Genomic DNA, 24,063 nt, shown 5'->3' on the forward strand with positions numbered 1-24,063 from the left:
AATTTAGTGCAAATCTCAGGAAATTTTATGATATTTGGTGCAACCAAATGAAGATATGGAAAACTGAACAAAGAAAAATGAAACGAGCATTAATCTCTTGCATGGCTTACTACAAAATTAGCATCTCATCTTTACTTGCCCCAAGCTAGAATGGCTACCTTACTGTTGAAACCTGTGTGATTTTTATACTGACCATTGAACTGGACTGCATTACTCTATCGAATATTGAAATGACCAGATTTTGATTTGTTTAGCATTCCATATAGAACATCGTTCTAACTTTACATCATGTGACTTTCATGTTGGACATTAAATAAAAAATATCTGCAATCTGAGTGCTACTAAGCCATATGTTTGCAATGCAATTCACTAGTCAATCCAAACACAGCCTAAATCAGCTCTATAAGTTGGAACGGGGACGTTTGATTCCTAGGTTGGCTCCACATGCTAAAACGAGACCTAAAAATTTCATTCTGGCCAAAAGTAATCTAGTCCATTCTAGTAAATTTGCCCTCATGCATTGCAATGTGAAAAAGGTATGTTTGAATGTACCCTAATCACAATCTTAGTGAATATGAGAATTGAGGTCACCCTCAAATCAGTCAGCATTGTGTTTGGGGTTGAACAGAAAAATCCAAATTAGATTATATAGTTTTTTATTTCTCACCCTTTCTTACCCACATGGTTATTGTAATTTCCAGCAAAAAACAATGCCATGAAAATGAAGCCTTCCACAGTTATCAGCTACACTAGATTGATACAAGTATTTCACTGAACAAAACCAGGTAATGCCTTCACAAATTGTAATGTAGGACGTGGATCAAGCACGTTCCTAGTACACATGAACCAAAAGAAGCTCAATAAGCAATTGATAAAATTTAGCATAGCTCGACCAGTCGATAGGTCAAAATTTCGCTAGAAATTTCAGATTGGTTGCTAGACAATTTTTGTTTATTTCGACATGTCGACAGATCTTATCGATAGGTCAAAGTACTGTTCAACAAGTCAACAAATTGGGTTGACAGGTCGAAATTTACATAATTTTAGCTTTAAGTCTCTAGACATTTTTTAGTCTATTCGATTGATCGACTCATCGACTACTCAACTCGACTGGTTGACGATAAGTTGATAAATAGTGAAAATTTAAACGCTTTCAGAATTTATTTCCTTATTTAATTAAAACTCTTTTAGTTATGTTTTAGAATTTATTTAGATTTATTTAAGTATGTAAATTAAAAATCTTTTTTTTTTCAAATTCATTCTATTATTCAATTAATTAAAAATTCTTAGAAACTTTATTATACTCCGTGGATTCAAGAGTTTTCTCTTGTAGATTCAAGGTGTTTATCGATTAAGGAAGACGGTGATCGACCTTATCACATCCTTCCCCATGTCACATTGACACTTAATTCATGCATTTCTTGGGATGGTTCGAAGGGATGAAAAGGATCCACCAAGCATTATTTGCAAAACCTAGAAGCTACTTTCAAACAAATGATTTTCAAAGAAAATTAAGCAAATTGATAATGGTAAAGGCATCAATTAAGCTATATATGAAGAAGATGAAGAACAACCACAATATCAACTTAAAGAGAAGAAAAATTAACCAACTAATAACAAAGGTTGAAATAAAAATCTTGAAATGCTTTCATTATTTTCTTACCTTTTTCATTTCAGCACCCTCATAACTTGTTGGATCTATTAATGAACTTTCCTTCATCACCCAATTTGTTTTTTCCAGTTTTGGTTGATATTTGAAAAAATTAAAGGTCCTCTTTTCACCAATGACTACATGATCTTGGTCTCTTACTTTTTCAATATTTCCAGTTGACCTCCAAAAACCGTAACCATTTTCCACATTGCGCGACATCCTATATTTTGTCAAATCTCTTGTGACAAAGAAGTACAACTCGTTGCCCTTCCCATAGCAGAAATTTCCTGGAAATCAAGAACAATTCAGTCCAATTTAACAAGAAGTGGGTGAGAAAATCAAAGAGAGAAGAGACCTAACGTAGCTTAAAAAATGAGAATGAATAAATTATCAATAACCATCGAGCACTTACAATTTTATCACACTATATATAATGCATGAGATATAGTCTAAGGAAATGGTCAAACAGCAACCGACCTGGAGCTGGAGGCAATGGTCAAACAGGATTGGTAAGCTGAAGCATAGAGGGCAATTTTCTTTTGGCCATGTCCTCAGATAAGGGAGTGCTACGGCGGATGGGATGCCCTGATTGGGTACTGAGCGTCAAACATTTTCCTTTTCCAGGCAGGTCTCGGACCTCCCACCTCAGATCTGGGGCCTAATTTTGCTAGACAAAGTAGGGTTGGGTTCCATTAGGAAATTCAGGAAGGATGCCTTAGGTTATTGTCATATATAGGCTGCCCTTTTTTAGGCGTTATGATAGGCCTCCTTAGGATCTTGTCACATGGGGGAAGCCCAAATTGTCTAGGTTCTGTACAACTTATACATGGAATGAAATCTCCAATTTAATTTAAAAGAAACTACAAAAAAGCTAAGGGAAAAAGAATGAAAGAACATATTGAACCCACTAAGAGAGAAGGGAATGAAGCATTATGAAAGAAAGTTGATGGTAATTTTATCTTTTAGAAAAGTAAGAAGCGGTTAATTGTTACCCATTCTTCAGCCAAGGATAAATATTGTTCTAGGAGCATGGTATAAGTAAAATTATTTAGCTTCACTCTCTTTTGTTCAATCTTGGCATGGAGATGATGACTCCTACGCATTTGCAACATGATAATCAAGTAGCTATTTATATTATGTCCAACCTCATGTTTGATGAGCAAACAAAGTATATTGAGGATTATTATTATTTTGTTTAAGAAAAGTTATTGATTATTGCTATAAGTTTCGTTGATCAAGGATATAGAAACAATATCAATATTGTTAATAATATTGTTAATTTTCATAAATGCGGGGTAACATTGGGAAAACATGGGGAAAATGATGGAATTTTTCAATAAACTTCAGAAGATGCTAAAATACACATCTTTGCAAAAAGAATGCACAGCTAATAATTTTTCATTTAATGGGGCCTAAATGTATGTATTGTAGCAAGAGATTAGTACTCCAATAGTGATACAACAAATACAATCACTTAAATCTCATTCAACCAACTAGCAAGCAAACAAATCCATGATGCGCACATTCACACATTATATATCCACATATAAATAAACATATAAACAGTTAAACACAATTAACATACATGCTATATTTAACCATCTAACCATCCATCCATACATTTAATCATCCCTCCATGCATCAAACCATCCCATCCAATCATCCAAACGTCCATCTATCTAAACACCCATCCATCCATCCCATCTATCCATCCAGTCATCCCATCCATCCATACATTTTTAATAAACAAATTTTTTTTTTAATTTTTAATTTTTTTATGATATTGATACATTGGTTATACATTAGTGATAATATCGAAATATCACCAATACACTGATGATACAAGCAACACCTGAAATTTACACAGTAAAAAATATTAACAATACATTGGCGATACAAGTGATGCCTGGAATTTACACAGGCGAAAATGTTGGTGATATCAATACATCGGTGATACTTAGAAATATATTGCTGATACCTAAAATTTCTAATACTACTAGTGTTATCGGTATCGCTATCAGTGTTATTGGTATCACTGAGTTAGAGATACAAATAATATCAAAATATTAGGGATATTCTAAACAATGGGCCCACATCATTTTACTCTTCATCTTACATCTAAGGATTAGCCGACTAAAGGTTGTTCAAGCATCTCATCTGTCAACTATTTTATCAAAGTTGGGCATGCATGATATTTGTGCTCCATCTTGAGGGTAAGTGCGGGTGTAGATTGTCCCATTTTGGGTGTGCATGAATTATTTGTAGTCCCATAGGTCTTATGATTTTAAACTTATAAATCTAAGGGTTGGACAGGGTTTTCTCTCTAATCTAATTTTACCTAATAACAAGGTATACGAAGAGATTATTAGCAAGTGTAAAAGAGAATAATGGAATAAAAGACAAAGGAAATAGAACTTGTTCTTGGAATAAATAAGTTCTTACGTACTAATAATTAAATTTTGATTTGATACACTAATAAGAAAGAAAACAAAAGAAGCTTCACTGAAAAATTGTTGCGACAAGGAGCTAGTTTATAAAGAGACTTCTTTTTGAATCGAGAAAGCACTTGCTAATGGAAACAATTAGTCCTCTATACCCATAAGGGAAAATAAGAAGAATTTCCCTAGCTAATCGTGATCATCTTTTCATCAACCATGATCAACTGGATCACATATGATCACAATGGAAAGAATTGTAAACAAGATAAAGAAAACAAAATAGAACAATGACAAACCTAAAATTATAAGACCAAACTAAAGTATAAACAAAGATAAATATACTGAATTATTACAAAGAAGAATGATATGAATCAAACCAATTCCATATTAGTTTTACATACAGGAAACTAATTATCCATTTTCTTGAATTGTTCCACAGAGATTCTAGAGACCAATGCTGTTGGCAGCATTGCTCCTGAGACAATCTTCCATCCCCTTCTCCTAATCTCTGTGTGAATGTTTACGCTCATGGATTTGCTTGTCTTTGTGTCAACTGGGGAGCCTCTGTTGTTATTATTATTATTATTATTATTTTTGAAGAGGCTCCTTTTGTATAAAGCTGTTATAATTAGGGGTTGGGCTAAGCTTTTGCTACCACAGGTGGTGTACTCCCACCTTTCTCAGAATATATATATATATATATATATATATATATATATATATATATATATATATATATATATATATATATATATATTATATTGCTACCCTCGTCAGGTGAAAATTTTACTTTTATTAACAAAATCACAGGTGGTGTACTCCCACCTTTCTCAGAATATACCACACACACACACACACACACTCGACTTTCTGTAGCTATGGATCAATGCACAAGTGAATCGAATGAAGTAGCCCTCAATTTGAAAGTAATCTAGTTGCAATTTGGAGCCTAGACAGCTCAATGTGAATGCTAATGAAATTACAATTTGGTCATGAAGGCTTTATCAGAAGAATAAATATTGCAATTTAATTTGATAGAGCATCCTAACTAACCCTAAAGAAACAAGATAGAGAAAGCAAAGGTGCAGATAGAGAAACAGGAATAAAAGATCCCGAAAGAAGAATAAAAAGAATGATTGAAAATGCTAAAACCAACCCTAGAACCGCACCGGTTCTTACTTACGTGGCAGTCGATCCGGGCGACATTTATAGATATTATATTCATGGATCAAATCGATTGGCTGTGGAAGCCCATGATTCTTGTTCTTGAGATAAACCAGCAGTAATACCTGATCGGGAGGCGTGAAACGAATGCCTACAGGAAAGTTTTGGGGGTTAATTTTAGCCATAGTTTAGGAACTCTCTCTCAAATAACTTAGCTGAATGCTGGAGATCGAAGTAGTGGAATTTAAATAGAGAGAGGGGATGAAAAAACCCATACCCAGTGTACAAGGGAAAGGGAAATTTCAACCAAGTGAAAAAGAAATAATGGAAATAGAATCATACGACGTATATCCATTATTGGACGTTACGCGGGAAATTTCAAAAACATGCCTACTAATTGCTTTGTTTTTGTTATGTTGGGACGGTAGCTGTTGGATTTGGGTCTTTTTACGATGATCTAAACTGTTTATATGATGGCCATCACCGTGGATGGGGATGGACGATAGAATTTTCAGGTCATGCCACCCGTTTATCTTGAGCCTGTCTCATGTACGGCCCATATTACCCACGTGTAGCCGGTTGCAGGGTAATTAGGGAGAACATGGCCAGGAGTAATATAATAACAGGGACCGATGATTTTCTGGGGGGGAATTTACGACTGTACGTCCCATTTATGGCCCAATTAGGAGACTAAGCCCACCTTATTTTCCCTTGCGAGGATACGCCCCAGCTGTACGGATGGCTTGCCAAAGGTCGAAAATGCCCCTGCTTGTTCCTTCAAGCGGATCGGCCGCTGCTCGAAGACGAGCGCTGACGCTCCTCGAACTACGGGTTATACGAACGATTCAAAAGAGATCAACGTGACATGGGACCCACAGTTATGTATTTATTATATCCACAACGTTCATCCATATTTCGAGATCATTTCGGAGCATTATCCAAGCAAAAAAAATCATATCCAAAGAGCAACTGGACCACACCACAAAGAGCAGCAGAAAATTGATTTTCACCGTCAAAACTTTTGTAGGGCCCACCATAACATTTATTTTCCATCCAATCTATTCATAATGTCACAAAGACCTGGATGAAGAGGAAAAACAAATTTCGTAATGATCCAAAACTTCTGGCACCCCTAAAAGGGTTTCAATGGTAGACGTTCAATCTTCCACTGCCTTTTACAGTGTGGTCCACTTGATAACTAAATCAATTTTATTTTTCTTCCTAAGCATTAGTACGAGTTCACCAAATAGATGGACGGTTTGGATATAACATATACCTCATAAAAGGACCCACTGGTATCTATGGCTACAGATTATAACCGTAGAGATAACCGCAGCCAATGCTTTTTCAATATGTCGTCTACTATGTATCGAAGGTCTTTCGATATGTACTTCGATATATCGAATGTCTTTCGATTAATCGAAAAAGGTCCAAAACTATCCAGTAACTTTGCATAAAAAATCCTGCAATTTTCAATTAATCGAAGTCTATTCGATATGTATCGAAGATATAGCTACAGATTATAGCCGTAGCCATAATTGCAGTCTGTAAAAATCTATGCAAATTTTTTTATTTTTTATTTTTTATTTTTTATTTTTTACATGGAGAACTTTATTCTACCTATAATTTTCTCTAATACATATTTATATAAACATGTATATATAAGCATATAAAAAAAAATCTCTCTTTTTTTCATTTATTTCTCTATTCATTTAACAAGAATATCTTCTAAACCAAAATTAGTTACTTGATGTACCCTATATGATTTTGGGGTAGGAGAAGCTACTTTAGCCAACTAACCTAGTTATTTTCCAAGATTCCATCAGGTCGATGGTCGAAAATCCATTTCATTCACTTTGCAGTCAATTTCAATCAGTTCGTGGTCATTTCCATGCATTTCACCGTCAATTCCCTCCACTTCACGGACAATTCCATGCATTTCATGGTCATCCCAAACTATTCTGTGTTGATTCACGGTCATTGAGAGGCATTTCACAGTCAATTCCCTTCACTTCACGGTCATTTATATACATTTCACAGTCAATTCGCTTAGTGAATTGACCGCAAAATGCATGCAAATGACCGTGAAGTGAAGGGAATTGACTGCAAAATGCCTCGAAACGACCGTGAATCAACACGGAATTGTTTGGGACGACCGTGAAGTGCATGGGAATGATCATGGTTTGAAGCGAATTAACCACGAAATGCCTCGAAACGACCGTGAATCAACACGGAATTGTTTGGGATGACCGTGAAATGCATGGGAATGATCATGGTTTGAAGCGATTTGACCGCGAAATGCATGCAAATGATCGTGAAGTGAAGGGAATTGACCGCGAAATGCTTCGAAACGACCGTGAATTAACACGGAATTGTTTGGGACGACCGTGAAATGCATGGCAATGATCATGGTTTGAAGCGAATTGACCGCGAAATGCATACAAATGACCGTGAAGTGAAGGGAATTGACCGCGAAATGCCTCGAAACGACCGTGAATCGACACGGAATTGTTTGGGACGACCGTGAAGTGCATGGGAATAATCATGGTTTGAAGCGAATTGACCGCGAAATGCATACAATTTCCAGTGAAGTGAAGGAATTGCGAAATACCGAAAGAACGTGAATCAACACGGAATTGTTTGGGACGACCGTGAAATGCATGGGAATGATCATGGTTTGAAGCTATTTGACCGCGAAATGCATGCAAATGACCGTGGAGTGAAGGGAATTGACCGCGAAATGCCTCAAAACGACCGTGAATCAATACGGAATTGTTTGGGACGACCGTGAAATGCATAGGAATGATCATGGTTTGAAGCGATTTGACCACGAAATGCATGCAACTGACCGTGAAGTGAAGGGAATTGACCGCGAAATGCCTCGAAACGACCGTGAATCAACACAGAATTGTTTGGGACGACCGTGAAATGCATGGGAATGATCATGGTTTGAAGTAATTTGACCGCGAAATGCATGCAAATGACCGTGGAGTGAAGGGAATTGACCGTGAAATGCCTCGAAATGACCGTGAATCAACACGGAATAGTTTGGGATGGCCGTGAAATGCATGGGAATGATCATGAATTGAAGCGAATTGATCGTGAAATGCATGCAAATGATCGTGAAGTGAAGGGAATTGACCGTGAAATGCCTCGAAATGACTGTGAATCAACACGGAATAGTTTGGCATGATCGTGAAATGCATGGGAATGATCATGAATTGAAGCGAATTAACCGTGAAATGCATGGAAATGACCGTGAAGTGAAGGGAATTGACCATGAAATGCATGGAAATGACCGTGAATCAAAATAGAGTCGCTAGGATTGACCGTGAAATGCATGGAATTGATCGCAAAGTAAATGAAATGAATGAAATTGACCGCGAACTGATTGAAATTGACCGCGAAGTGAATGAAATGGATTTTCAACCATAGATCTAATGGAATCTTGAAAAATAACCAGGTTGGTTGGCTAAAGTAGCTTCTCCTACCCCAAAATCATATAGGGTACGTCAAGTAACTAATTTTGGTTTAGGAGATATTCTCGTTAAATGAATAAAGAAATAAATGAAAAAAAAGAGAGAAATTTTTTTTTATATGCTTATATATACATATTTATATAAATATGTATTAGAGAAAATTGTAGGTAGAATAAATTTATCCATGTAAAAAAAATTAAAAAAAAATTCATAAACTGGCACAGACCACAGTTATGGCTACGGTTATAATCCGTAGCTATTGGTCATATCACCTTCGATACACATCGAAGAGTTTGATATGTATCGAAAATTGCAGGATTTTTGAGGCAAACTCGTTGGATAGTTCTGGACCTTTTTCGATTAATCGAAAGACCTTCGATACATATAAAAGGACATATCGAAACGGCAGGGGCTATGGCTATGGCTACGGTTATAATCCGTAGCTATAGAAAACACTGTAGCCATAAGTTCCCGGCCTATTTATTTATTATTATTTTATTTTTTTACTATTGTAATCCCCACCGCTTTTTGTGGGTCCTATTATGAGGTATGTGTTATATCCAAACCGTCCATATATTCGATGATCTTGTATTAAGGCTTGAGGCAAAAAATAAGACAGATCTAGCTATCAAGTGGACCACACTGTAAAAGGCTGTGGAGGATTGAACGTCTACCATTGAAACCCTTTTAGGGGTCACAGAAGTTTTGGATCATTATGAAAAATTTTTCCCCTCTTCATCCAGGCTTTTGTGACCTCATGAATAGATTAGATGGAAAATAAATGTAATGGTGGGCCCTACAAAATTTTTAACGGTGAAAATCAATTTTCCCGTTGCTCTTTGTGGTGTGGTCCAGTTGATCTTTGCGTAACTGTGGGCCCATGTAACTTTGATATCTTTTGAACCGTTCGTACAACTCGGAGTTCGAGGAGTGTCAGCGCTCGTCTTCGTGCACCACCTATCCGCTTGAGGGAACCAGCAGGGGCATTTTCGACCTTTAGCAAGCCATCCGTACAGCTAGGGCGTATTCTCGCAAGGGAAAATAAGGTGGGCTTGGTCTCGTAAATAGGGCCATAAATGGTTCGTACAGTCACAAATTTCCCTTTTCTGGGAAACGGATTGGCTACTCCCCCGGACACCAGCCCCGTGGCTTGTGGTCGGTGCTCTGTGGGCCCCACCATGATGTATGTATTTCATCCATTATGTTCATCCATTTTTAAATATCATTTTAGGGATCAATTCCATAAATGAGAGGTATATAAATCTCAGGTGGACCACACCGCATGAAAAAAAATAGTGATTAGATATCCATCATTAAAATCCTCCTAAGGCCCACTGTACTGTTTATTTGACATCCAATTTATTTATTAGGTCATACAGGCCTAGATGAAGGGGAAAAACAAAAATCATCTCGATCCAAAACTTTTATGGCCCCTAAAATGTTTTTAATGGTTAATGCACACTATTTCTTGTAATGTGGTCCATTTCAGATTGGGATATACCTCATTTTCATTGTTATGCCGTAATATGATCTTTAAAAATAGATGGATGGCATGGATGAAACACGCACATCATGGTGGGGCCCAGAGAGCACCGACCACCAGCCATTGGCTGGTATAGGGGGAGTAGTCAATCCGTTCCCCATTTTCTGATACCCTGGCGGAGTTTGGAAGGTTCACACTCATGAACTTTGCAGTCTTATAGCGTTTTATAGCCTTTTTTTTTAAATGTAAATATGGGTCTCACGCAGACAGTTGGACGATGGGGTGATCATCCAACCAGTGCTTAATTACCCACGTGTCATGTGTGTACCACATCTAACCGACGCGGATTCCCTGCTAAAGCCTTTCACAGGAAGTTCCTGCCGAAGGATGCTGGGTGGGCCCAACATAATGTTTTTGGGAAATATACTGTGTTTATCCGTTTTGCGAGATAATTTTAGGAAAATTAACAAAAAATGAGGTGGATCCAAGACTCAAGTGGGCCACACGAGAGGAAACAGTAAGGATTCAATGAGAATCGTTTAAACATTCTTATGACCATAAAAGTTTTGTTTCATGTTAAATTTTTTGTATTCTCACTTCATATGTGTTAATGACCTTATAAACGGTTTGGATGGCATATAAAATCAAGGTGGAGCCCAGAAAGGTTCCAATGGTAGGTATTTCTTTCCCCAAATTTTCCTCTTGTGTGACCCATTTTAGTTTTGAATCCACCTCATTTTTGGTCGATTTTCCTAAAATGAGTTCACCAAACGGCGGGGCCCAACGGGCCGGGCAGCTCGTTTTCTACCGTTTTCAGTAGTTTTTCGTCCAATGTCGAAAAATCATATCTCCCTCGTTATAATTCCGATTTAAGTGATTCAAAAGCTAAATTGAAGCTTGATAAGTCTCGTTTCATATAAAAATAAGTAAAAAATATAATAAAAATTTTAATATAGTTAAATATAGGTCGTTGTGACAACTGTCTAAAAATTATTCGTTTGGACAGCCGCTGCTTGTAGAATTTTTAAAATTTTTCTACAATATGAAACCTAATGAAATTTAGTAGAGATAAAGTAGACTTTATTGTAAACTACTAAAAAAATAATTAAAATATTATACTAATTAAAAGTTCCAGAAAGGGGCGTAGAACTGCCCTAGGACCTTATTCTGTCGTAATTAGAGCATAATTTAATTAAGTACTAAACTGAATAATCAGTAGAATTAGATTGAACCACTTTAAATATGAACCGCAAGACCCAAAATGAGTAGAACCGCTAATGCTACGTTACCTAGAAATCTAGGATCAATCTCTAAATCCAGTTACTCCCAGGAGCACTTTGAAACTCCATATCAGACCTAGACTGCGCGTCGAAAGTTCGATCACCGCGAAACTATACGGTTATGACCACCTTACTGGGCTTGACTACTATCTCGAAAATCAAGTCTAGGTAGTATCCAGAAACGCACAACTTGAGCCCGAAGCGAAGTGTGTGAGAAACGTGAATATCTTTAGGAAATGTACTGAAACTTAAGTGAATTGAGTTGTTTCACTTGTAGGCCAAATTTAAGGATTCAAACCATCAGAATTTGACCCAATTACACCCTCGGATCAGGAAAAACTTCCAACACATGTCAGTGCACTTGTGACCCTGATCGAGTACCGGTGACCGTTGAACTAAAACTGGTCCGCCACGGTCGATCTGTAAGTCTGATCGGACCAGAAACTTAATTCGACCTAGATCTAATGTCAGAGAGCTTAAGTTCAACCGCATGCAGAAAAGGGGTCTCCAGATGTGCCCCGTTGAGCCGAAACAGACGGCTTTTGGCTATAACCCAATTATACCATGGCCCTGGGGCCATTCTCATCAGTTCTGGGCCTATATAAGGACCTTAAACCCACCCCTCTCTCCTTCGTACGAATTTCTCTAACCTTAGGAGAGAGAAGAGAGAAAAGAGAAGGAAAGAGGAAGGAGAAGAGAGAGTGAGTGAGAGATCGTTGCCGGGATTCGTTCCTGCCACTCCACGGGCTGAATCCCTTCTCCTGTGTCGTTACACCGTTGTTTCAACTCCATTTTTGGATAAAAAATCCTAACCCTAATCTGATTTAGGAATCCAAATAGTAGAATTGGCAAAATAGCTAACTTATGTCGTGATTCAGGTAGCCGTTGTGTTGTAGGCGAAGACTTAGTGTACAAACCGAGTTCGATGCTTATTTACCGGTGAAAGGTGCGGACTATGAACATTTAGGTTATGGTTTTCAAGGCTTTTAATGTCACTAATGGTTTATGACTGACTTGATTGCTGTCACATGTGCTTAGATACAATGTTTTCCCTATATTACATATAGATATAAACTATGTTGAGTATAATGTGTTCTATGTGTTTGTTGAAATGTCTGAACGACTATGAAAATATGATTTGTGCTTGTCATGCTTGTAAATTGAGAATATATGATCGTTGTGTGAGTGACAGCTCCTTTGTGAAAGGATTTATCCTCATGTTTGTTGAAACTAATATATTAAATATGTAGTTTAAGTGTTTGACAAAATGCATGTATGAGTAATTGGTTGATGCTTTGTATTTACGAGGGTTGTTGAGATAGGATTCTCAACTACCTTAGCTATATGTATACTTTTCTTCAAGTAGCTTTAATTTCAAGTGCATGTTTTGTGTAGCAAATGTACATGTAGAATATCATGTTATAAGTATTGAATAATATATTGAAATGATATTTACGTTGTAATTGGTTGTTAAATGCCGTATGACTATCATGTATGCTTACTTCTTGCATTTGACTGTGATTGGGACTGCGACGTAGTCCAGGCAATCGGTAACAATTCTTGTTTGAGTGGTCGAGCTAGTCTCGCCACATAAGACACGTTCGATGAATCCACGTGGTACGATGGTTGTCTACAGTGGTACCATACCGATTAATTTAACATACGCTCGTACTAATCGAACTTGTCAAGTAACCCGATTGGCCTACTGTGTGTTTACCATGTATGGACACTACTGCTTGAACCTAAGATACCCCTTACCAATGTAAAGACCCGTTTAACCTTGGTACCAAGATCCACTAAAACTCATAAGCCAGGCATGGTGGTATGGGACACCGTGGTCGAGCTGTCGCCCTACACTGGGGCGACAAGCCTCCCCGTAGTGACCAGTGAGTAACCCAAAACTCGCAAGCTGAATACGATAGTATGGGACACTGTATTCGAGCTGTCGGCCTACACTAGTGCAGCCTGGCTGTGGTCCCCAGTCATGTTGGTGACAAGCCTTCGAAAATATACTGTCAGTTAGTAGGGCATTGTTGGAGTGACCTCGAGTATGAAATGGGCCTACCCAGGCGCAGCCTGACTGTGGTCCCTAGTCGGGTTGGTGACGAGCCTTAGAAAATAGACTGCCAGTTGGTAGAGCGTTGGCGGTAGTGACCTAAACTTGCCTATCGTATGTGATTAACTAGGATTGATGACCCTAGATGGATCATCGTTTGGGTAAATGATATAAAAGGAGGTACCTTAGCTTCCCAAACCTACTGTATGAATAAGTCTAATTAAGAACTTGGCTAATCATATACATGCACCGCATTTACATGTGCCTTTGACGTTGGAGTTGAGCACAGAGGAAGGGGTGCATGCCGCGATCGTGAGATGATGTCACAGAGGGAGTGCAAGCGAGGGCATGCATCATTAACTCATATCATCTTTGCATTAACCAGAGGACCTAGAAATGCTTGTTGTATTGCTTTATCATTACTGCTTAACTGAATTGATAACATGTTAACCTTTGCCTCATAACTCCACTGAGTTGATCACTCACTCCCACGTTCTGGGACTGTGTTTTAAAACACCAACCAGACTCTGTTTTAGTTGCAGATGGTGGCGATGCTTATGAAGCGGAGCCTGACTTTTACGATGACGAGGAGTTCTCCTATATGCAACTCTCTGGTGGGTCTATGTAGACCTGGAGTTTCGCTGACGAGGCTACAGGGTTTTGGATAGAGAACATTACATATTCTAATTTTGTAATTTTGAATTAAACTTGTAATTATTTAACCTAGTGACATTCATACTCTGAGGGCTTGCTATTACTTTTGTACAGTTTATATACACATCACAGTCTTCCACTAGCGTACTTTAATTTCCTCTGGAATATGATATGTTGTTTTGGTATAATCTCATTTATGTTTAAGGCACTAATACAGACAACATTTAATCATCATTATCAATGTTGCATAAGTGATGCGTTGGAACTCGGGAGTTGAGTCTATACTCAACCCCCGATTTTCAAGGTATTACAAGTTGGTATCAGAGAATGATTTGGATTAAACTGGACCTGGGTTATGGTAACATGACGCATACTGACGCACTCTAATTTAGGAAGGGGGCGATGGAATTAGAGACGACATTAGGATCCCAAGGTTTCGCCGACAGGCGAGACCAAATACTGTAACTTAGGCTACAACGTATCTTCGATCACGTGAATCGACCTAGGTCGCCTCTAGGCCGTCAGTCGACAGGTTTGAGTCGTTAGTTGACGAATTTCAAACTTGAAACGGATCCGAATGACGCGAATAGGGGCGCGTAAGACCACAAAAATGGACCCAAACCAAGAATTTCAAAGCGAAGTAATAAGATAACTAGGACCTTGGGGATGAGGATTATATAAAAATTTGACAGTATAGAAAACCCAATAAATTAATAACATGAACCCTAGGATATCTCTAGCTGGTATGGGCATTTGTGAAGTGCTCGAGCGCAGTTAAATTTAAGTTCGGGCAACTCAATTCCAATCAGACAATTTTTGACCCTAAGCGATAAAACAATTCTTTGTATTAGAAATGGTACAAAATCATCTAGCGTATGAGCATAGACTTTGGATTACGACTATTGGATTACCGCTACTCCTAACTTAAGACTAGGCTACTGGTTATACTAGGGAACGTAAAAGACTGATTATGTTAAGATGATTGAAAAATAATTGAAAGAGTGACTGGTTGGGCTTTATCTAGTGATGAACTACCTGTTGGATGCTGGATGGGGTACCATATTTGAGGGCAAGACATGTGCAAATGAGAGCACTGTCTGAGCCTTCTACGCCCATATACACGATCTACTGCTGGAGCCTCTACAGTTCTCTAGCTATCCCCGTGGGAAGGCTGGAAGCTGTTGTTGACGTAGACTTGATAGCCCAAGTCATGGGGATGTCGCATGGAGAGGTGCATGCTAGCGATAAGAACCTCAGGAGTGTGCGTGAAAGAGATCGCCGCACGCGATTCCTTTGTGGCTGACTGGTCCACCGGAATCGAAGCAATTGCCTCTTGGCGTCCGAGATGACTCATGACTTCCGCCTGCTCCACCATATCTTCACATACAATGTGTATCCCTGATGGAGCAATCGTAGTGACTGCACGCGTCTGATGGTAGACTTTCTGTACCGAGCTGGGCAGGGAGACAAGCTGTGCCTTCCTACGTATGTACTACTACAGATAGTTTATACCGCATGCTCTCTTAGGACAACCATTTCACTCCCATTTGACCGACTTATATGCAAGCTTGCCCGTGAATTCGGCTACAGATTGGGCGTAGAAATTCCTACGCCAATCCATTTCATCAATGACACCACTCTCAACAACATGAATATTAGGTCACGACAATGTCAAGCCCGACTCGATGAGAGTAAGGATGAGACGGAATGTGAAGAGGAAGAGAATGATGAAGAAGGTGGAAATGAAATAGAGGAAGAAAGCGTGGAAGAGGAAGAGGAGGAAGAGGAGGCCCAAGACACTGATGAGGGCTCTCCTCCTGCTACACATGAGCGCGACAGTAATCGGGCTACTTTAGAAGCTCGTTTGGCTCAGATTGAGGAGGGTCAAGTTACCCTGCGACAGGAGGTTAGAGAAACCCGGGCCAAGCTTGAAGAAAGTCCGGGCCTTCGTGAAGCACAAATTCAAGAAGTTGTCTCGCACCGTGAAGGCTATCCTGTGCTGCATGCAGGATAAGGGTGCACCTCCTCCATCACCGGACTCGGATGATTAGACATGTGTAGTTGTCCCTAATGTGTTTTTGTAATAGCCTTCTTTTGGATTAGCCTGTGTGGGCTTGAATGTTGGATAGTATGTTCTGGTGTTTAAAGGCTTTTTAGGGTAGTTACATGCATTCTCAATCATGATTCATGTAAGACTGTATCTCTCATGTATTGTGACAATTTTGCTTAGATGAATGCATAGAGATTCCCTGATGCTATGAGATGTATGTGTATCGTTTGGAATGTGAGTGATGTGTGGATGTACATTGGTACTTATTCTAACTCTGACACGGGTTGCTCCCTATATTGTATATAGGGAATGCCACCTAAAGCTACGAGGAGTACGGCACGTCTCCCACTTGGTGACTCGGTTAATGGGGCATCTCCCCTAAGCGATAGCCATATGGACCCCAGTTCAGGCCCGACTCACGTTGACACTATGCTGGACTCTCAGCCGGCCACTAGCCCCACTAATGGGCTGACACCCGTGGCATCACCTGTGGCACCACCCATTGTACCACCGGTTCCAGAGCAGAACCGCACGTCTACCTCGACACCATACGTGCCTCAATCGGCTCCTCCTCCTGATAGGTTGGAGCAGATGATGCTCTTGATGTAGCAGCAGTAATAGTTTTTCACCACCATAACAGGGGCCCTTACCCAGAACGTGAGTGTGGTTAAGCCTGCACCACCTACGCACCCTGCTGGGAACATGAATACCAGCGAACTTTTTGAGCGCTTTCAGTGTTTCCATCCTCCCACTTTTGCGGGTACTCACAGACCCGAGGAGGCTGATTGCTGGTTAGATGTTGAAGCCGCTACACTGCACTGAGGGAGAACACGTTGAGCTAGCCACATATATGTTAGAGAAGGAGGCTGGTTTATGGTGGAACAGCATCCTATGTACAGCTCCCTCAGGACACGTGTGGACCTGGGATGCATTTAAGACACGCTTCCATGGGAAGTACTTCCCCCTCACTTACCATGATGAAAAGGAGGGTGAGTTCATTTGCCTTCGACAGGGAGGGATGACTGTGTAAGAAGATGAGAACAAATTCACGGAGCTAGCCAGATACGCTCCTTTGATACTAACAGATGAATCGATGAAAATGCGGCGTTTTTCAGATAGGTTGCGGCCCGATATCTGCACTAAGACGTGTTGCTCTAGCATTCCCAATTACCCCGAGCTAGTCAACGTGTCTCTACGAGCTGAATAAGATGGAGACAGAGTTTCTTAGACACGTATACCAATGGGCCCGAGGCCTCAGCCCGAATCACAAGACCAGCCAGTCCTAGGTAAGAGGCCACATGTAAACTCACCTCCCAGGCTCGCGGCCACATGTAAACTCACCTCCCAGGCTCGCGGCAAAGGTGAGCGAAACGTTGGTGTACATATTGCGACAAGGGCGGACACACTGACCCCTTCTGTTTCACCAAGATGAAAGACAACGATGTCACACCACCTCAGAAGATCGACCGTCAGCCACCACATGGTATAACAACTCCACCCCTACGATCTGCACCACCAGCACAGCCATATTACCGACCACTTGTACCTCAGAATAGGCCACCTCAATGACCTATGGCAGCGCAACCAAACCATCTTCAACAAGCACGTGTACATGCACTAACGGCTGGAGCATCTGATAAAGCAACTGCAGCACCCTTAGCCTTTGGAGACACTACCTACATTCAAGGTACCAATGCCATAGTACACATCATCGATAAAAGGAAGACTAATGTATTGATAGGTCGTTTCCCATTTCATGTCAAGGATAGGTCCTAAATTACACATTGGTCCGACATACGGATCGAGACATAGATTCTTGAGCCTTGAGAAACTAATTTCTAAGGGGGGTAGAAAAGTTATGAATTCAGTCGAGTTAGGTAGGTATACTCGTCTACCCACTCATAAGCGCAACGGAAGCTTGGTGGGCTAATAGCCCACTGGCCCAGGATCGAAGAAAACTGATCCAGGTTAGACAAAAGGTTAGGTCACAAAAGGGTCACTAAATAGGAGCTGAACCTTCCTTAGAATGTCAATAATGAAGTTACTAGAAGGAAAGTAATTAGGATTCAAGTAGTTAACCAATTCGCATTAAAGAAAGGGCCTAACAATGGGTATGAGTGGAATTACAATAGTCGAGGTTAGTGTATCCACAAATCCACTCACTAAATACGAATTTAATAGAAGCCTTAGCCAATTCTATACTATTAGAAACTTTTTTTTTCTTTTGGATGATCTATAAGATATTTATTAACTCCTACCATGGACAAAAATTAAGACAAGGACTCTCTTAGACCAAGACCTAAAGGACAACCTTATAGATAGGAAATTTGAACCTCTCAGTGATGGGCATTCCCTAAGTTTTTAGAGTAATCGGATTACGGAGTTACTAAAATATACAACTGCGAAGCATTCGCGGCTTTATCCAATTCTCAATCTTGGGCGACTACCAATGGACTCACTGCTTTGTCGGAGCAGAAGACCAGGATCTACCAGGACTAGGAAGGGATATGATGAGCCTTCGAAAATAGACTGCCAGCTGTCAAGGAGGTGGGTTGCCTGTCCCACATCGGAAAGGGAATGCCTAAAGATCTGGGCTATATGTGGGGCTTCGGCCTTCAAGAGTAAGACACGTTTTGCGGGTCATTTGCTAACCGCTTCCACCTGCGAGAACAAAGCCGTGAGGTGGACATTGTACCAGTCAAAGCGGATAATTTCTTACCGTTGGGATTGGGGTGTACAGGATCTTAGATACAACTTCGATCTGCTCTACAATGTATTCACGGATATTGCCTTTTCTGTCGTAGTATGAGTGAGTCAATTTATTCAAAAGAATGCCCACTTCAGATTTATCAGATTTCTTGAATCATTTTTCAATTTTAGTCAGAAAAACTTTGGCCTTATCTATTTCAGGCATGGCGCTCTTCATAGATTCAGAAATCGAATACTTTATGACCTTCAGGCATGTATCATTTGATCTAAACCATGCAACTCATCGATTATATTCAGCTTTAGTGGCATTATCAGATGGTTCTGGTGGTTCTGGTGTTATTAGGGTCATATCTAATTGAAGACAACCCAATAAAACTTCAGTGGTGTTCTTCCATTGAGCATAATTAGATCCATTTGGGGCATGGACTTGATTCTGATTAGTTGGAATTGAGACTAAAATAAAAGAGATACATATATACTTACATTAGTTCATAATTTCACAAAACAATTTCATGAATGTAAACAAATATCAGGCAAAGTTAATCAATTCAGTTGCTAAGTGAGGCATCAACTGAATTATCCAAGATGAAAAATGGGCCCAACCATCACATCCTAGTGAGGATCTGTTACATCATCATCATTCCTCCTGTGGGTGGTAATAATAACATGTCAGTGATCCTCCTGAACATGAAGCTAAGCGATGTCAGTCATGTAAAACTGAGACACTCAATACTTGTTGGTGAAATGAGTCTTTCAACTTTACATTGCCAACACCATTTATTTCACGCGTTCACGTGACTACCAAACGGTAATCGTCTGTATTTTCGTTACCATACGCATGAAAATGTGAACGCAACTGTATGCAATCCGCATATCCCAATGTTACAAGTCTATACGTGTAATATTTTCATCGATTGAGGTCACTATAGTGGCTAACACAACCGAATCCAAAACTACAAATAAAGACAGGATTGCGATTATAATCCTGTCTCAATGGATTATGTCTTAATTAGTCTTGATACGGCTCACAAGGTCATTGGTATTGATTATTGGAAAATAAATTAACCTCAGATGAATATGTATAATTCTCTATGTTCTAACAGTCTATATCAATTCTTTAAAGATGGGTAATGGGCCTATAATGAAACCAAATCAAGACTGCATGATAAATGAACATTACAAGTCTGACGCTTGACATTTACAGATAGAACGTTGGTCATAAGAACATTACAAGGTTGTATTGGAATGTTTATCTAGTGGAATTGTGTATGTTCAATAGTTTGGAATTAAAATAGGATCTCTATATGTACAATCACCTTGCCTTGATTGGGCCCAAAGATTGCTGGAGTGTGCCCACAATTTTGATCTGAAATTGATTAGCCCTCAAAAGTTTGGGCCCAGTTAAAGACTTACACCATATGGTGATCAGACCCAAGATCCTGTACAGGTCCAAAGTCCAGGGCCATGTATACCTGAATAAGCCCTAATCGAAAAATAAAAATTGTGCAACTGAGGTGCACATGTATGGCCTTTAGATGAGGGCCACTGCGTTTATGAAGGACACTATAGAGTGGGCCAAGGAGTGCCGAACGGGCCCATAACAGAATTCAGGCCCATCAGTCCAATAAAACATGGCAGGAATCACGTTATCGGGTCCAGAAGGCAGACCCAAATGGATTTCAATCGAGTCCACTTACTCGTCAGTTAAAACGGGAGAGAACCCGTCTATTTCTCTTTAACAGGGCAGTAAGCCCTAGGCTCAAGCTCGTCTCCAAAAAATTCTCTCACTGCAGGAGAGAGAGAGAGAGAGAGAGAGAGAGAAGATGCTCTCCCTATCCGCCCGACGTATCTCGAAGGAGATCAAGTCCTTTGATCTGTTGTGTGTCTTGCAGTCGTAGAAACCGAAGATGACATTGGAAGCATCGGCTGCGACCGTGGGTGCGGCTGCCATTGATGAGTGTGAAGGCTCAAGACGCTGATGATGGCTCCGGATAGAGGAAGAAAAAGGTGGTGAGCCATCACCTTCGTCCGCTTGTACAAGGTCCGTCAATGGCTGCCAGTATGAAGGACCAAGGTAAGAGGCCGGTAAGGGGTTCTTAAGTCCCTGATGATGAATGGGATTTTCAGGGATCTCCAGCAATGGATTCGAGAATGGAAATCCCCAATTGTGCAACTGGATTTGGGGGTTTTCAAAATCCCTTATGAATGATCGGATTTAGGGCTGTTGGAACTGAAATCCCTAATCTGGATTTAGGTTTGAAATCCTTAATCTGTTGTGCTGGATTTGGATTCGAGAATCCCTAATTAACGGATTTGGGGATTCCGAATCTGAAATCCATAATTTCCTAATTTGGGAATTCAGATCTAAAATTCCTAATTTCAAACAAAATTCGAAATCCCAATTTGCCTGATTTAGGAATTCGAGTATTTGATTTAGAATATGAATCTTTAATGTATGAATCTGAATCTGATCAATTCATGCCTCTGCACAGTGGCTCTGATACCAACTGTAATCCTCTTATCTGGATGCGGAAATTTCAGAGATCGGATGTGCACAGGTCACGAAGATCAAGGGTTCGGATGGCTTACCTAGATGAGACGCTGCCATGGAAGCCGGATAAGAATACCAGAATACCAGAATTCCTATAGAGCTTAGGATCTTCCTCTCCTTCACACTCTTTCTGCAATTCACAAGATGGGACTCGAATTTTGTCGTGGTGTAGGATCGGGGACCCAACTCTTTTATATAGAGTCTATGGAGAAGGAGTTTGAAACCTATCACAACTCTCTCTCCCACGCTCCACATTGTAGCATCTTAGTTCAACTCAAATTGCTGTTTATGTAAGACAGTTATAGCATTCCAGCCCTAGTATGCAAAGTTGTGTAAATAGACTGCGCAGCACATCACCTGAAGTGGGGCCTACTAGTCTACTTAATCATCCAGTCCAACTGAATGACAGTCCAGACCATTGATCAATAAAGCCCACTAAATAGAGTTCTTACATCGCTTACTTCGGATCAGATTCGGATCAGATTGGTGCTTGTCCATTGCTTTCAACGGTAGTACCCACTTGATTATGAGCAGCTCAAGAGACCTGCTTTTTCGTATCAGGTATTCTGAGTGGTCGGCCCACTTTTTAAACATTTGGATGCGGTACTCTCATGAAGTTATGACATTAGGCACTAATTGGACGATCACCTTATGGATCCAACTCAGGTTAAACAATTCCCTCACTTGAAGTAGATCCGAACCAATCATCAGATGGACCATGCCAATGATCATACTGACCAAACCATCAAGCTCATTGTCTTGAAGGACTTCCGTGATAATTAAGAACAGTGAACAAAAGTTCCTTTGGCTGTTGCCATCTCAGGTGAAACAGACTACAGATTGGTTGAAAATCCTAACCTTTGATTTTAAAAAATGACCATTAACCACAATTTTATCTGTAGATAGATCAATGGTTTGGATTGTTTGTTAAAAAATCATAATTTTCGCTATTCATGGTAGCAGCTACCCACTTGAATCAATGGCCCACCATGCAATGGTCAAGAAGAAGGTCCATATTCAACGACCAAACATTAATAATAAAATTGATTTCACACACACACACACACACTAATAGAAGAGTTTTGTTGCCGGTTATCCTTCATCGACAGTGGTGATCATCTTTTAAACGGTTTGGATCACCGAACATGTCCCCAGATCCAACGGTTATAGTCCTCACATATTCTTTTGCAATACTTCTGGATGTATTTTTTGAGAAAAAAAAAAAAAAAAAGAACGAAAATGTGTACGCATCCATAGAAATAAGCAATCGCTCCTCGCTCGTGCAAGATTGCAATTCTAATTGCTGGCACATCGGCCTCCGGGGTATACATGTGCGAGATTCAGGTCGTTCATTAGACGGGTGCCCTAGAGTCAAAATTAGGATTTCTAACCAGCTGAGCTATACAAGTGATAAAAAGAGCTGGAAACATTGACCCAGAGTCATACCCTAGCTGATGAGTGGGCTAGATTTTTTTATTTTTTTATTTTTTTTTTGTGGACCACAGTACCCAAAAGTCAGAACCATATGATGAACGGCCCGTAGCTCACACGGGGTAGTCAGGTTTGACTTGCTCCCGTCAGGAGCAAAGGTGTATAACGGAGAAAAATGGGAATAAGATTGGAAATATTGCTTATATCTTCTTCCTCAAAAATCAGACAATTTCACACATCCGTGGGCCACGGCATATGAAACAAGTAGAATATTTGTATGTTGTGACCTACCTGAGCAGTAGAATGGCATGAGTTTTAGGCTAGATGGAAAGCTCAGATCTCGCACACGTGTTGCATATGGGAACATTTGTTTGCGTGTGGCTGGGCAAGGGCTCCACACGCGTGTGAAAGTGAAAATAGCAAAGCTTAGCTTGGAAGAAGAAAACGAAAAGAACAATTGAAGCACCTGTGATGGGAGGCAGATCTCAGTTTCGGAGGGTGATGAAATTCCCGGCAGAGATGGAAGTAGAAGCCCTCCATGAGAGGGCTTATTTTCCTTCTTCTTTTGAATTGAAACACTCTTTTACTCGAAAGAAGAGAATCCATGTCTTGCATTCGTCTCCTCTCCAGAGAGAACCTGATGTATGTAGAGAGAGAGAGAGACAGAGAGAGAGAGAGAGAGACTCTCCTGAGAAAACCTGATGTATGTAGAGAGAGAGAGAGAGAGAGAGAGAGAGAGAGAGACTCTCCTGAGAAAACCTGATGTATGTAGAGAGAGAGAGAGAGAGAGAGAGAGAGAGAGAGAGAGAGAGACCTGCAGATGAGCATCTCCTGAGAAAACCTGATGTATGTAGAGAGAGGGAGCCTCTCCCGAGAAAACCTGATTTATGTAGTTGAGAGAATCTTGAGCATGATTCAAGCAGCCCACTCATATGAGAGGTCTGGATCAATGAACGTGGCCCCACTTTGCGTGAATCCATCAGCATCGCGTACTTCAATAATCACCTGCATTTTTTCTTCCGGCCACAGTATTTTGTTTATACTACTTTTCATGGGGTGCGACCCTGATTGTGGGGCCCACTTCGATACATGTGTTGTATATCCACGCGGTCTATCC

The 24,063-nt window shown here is 40.1% G+C and overlaps 1 long non-coding RNA gene across 1 annotated transcript; it reads right to left on the reverse strand.

Annotated features, from left to right (window-relative positions):
- Window positions 1–1,752: 1,752 nt before the first annotated feature.
- LOC131216966 (uncharacterized) lies at window positions 1,753–23,657 on the reverse strand. Its single transcript, XR_009157152.1, has 3 exons — window positions 23,413–23,657; window positions 5,273–5,404; window positions 1,753–1,938 (listed from the first exon to the last, which is right to left on the reverse strand). It is a non-coding gene; the product is annotated as an uncharacterized LOC131216966 (long non-coding RNA).
- Between the last annotated feature and the right edge of the window lie 406 nt (window positions 23,658–24,063).

The sequence above is a fragment of the Magnolia sinica genome, chromosome 1 (genome assembly GCF_029962835.1).
Source record: "Magnolia sinica isolate HGM2019 chromosome 1, MsV1, whole genome shotgun sequence".
NCBI lineage: Eukaryota > Viridiplantae > Streptophyta > Magnoliopsida > Magnoliales > Magnoliaceae > Magnolia > Magnolia sinica.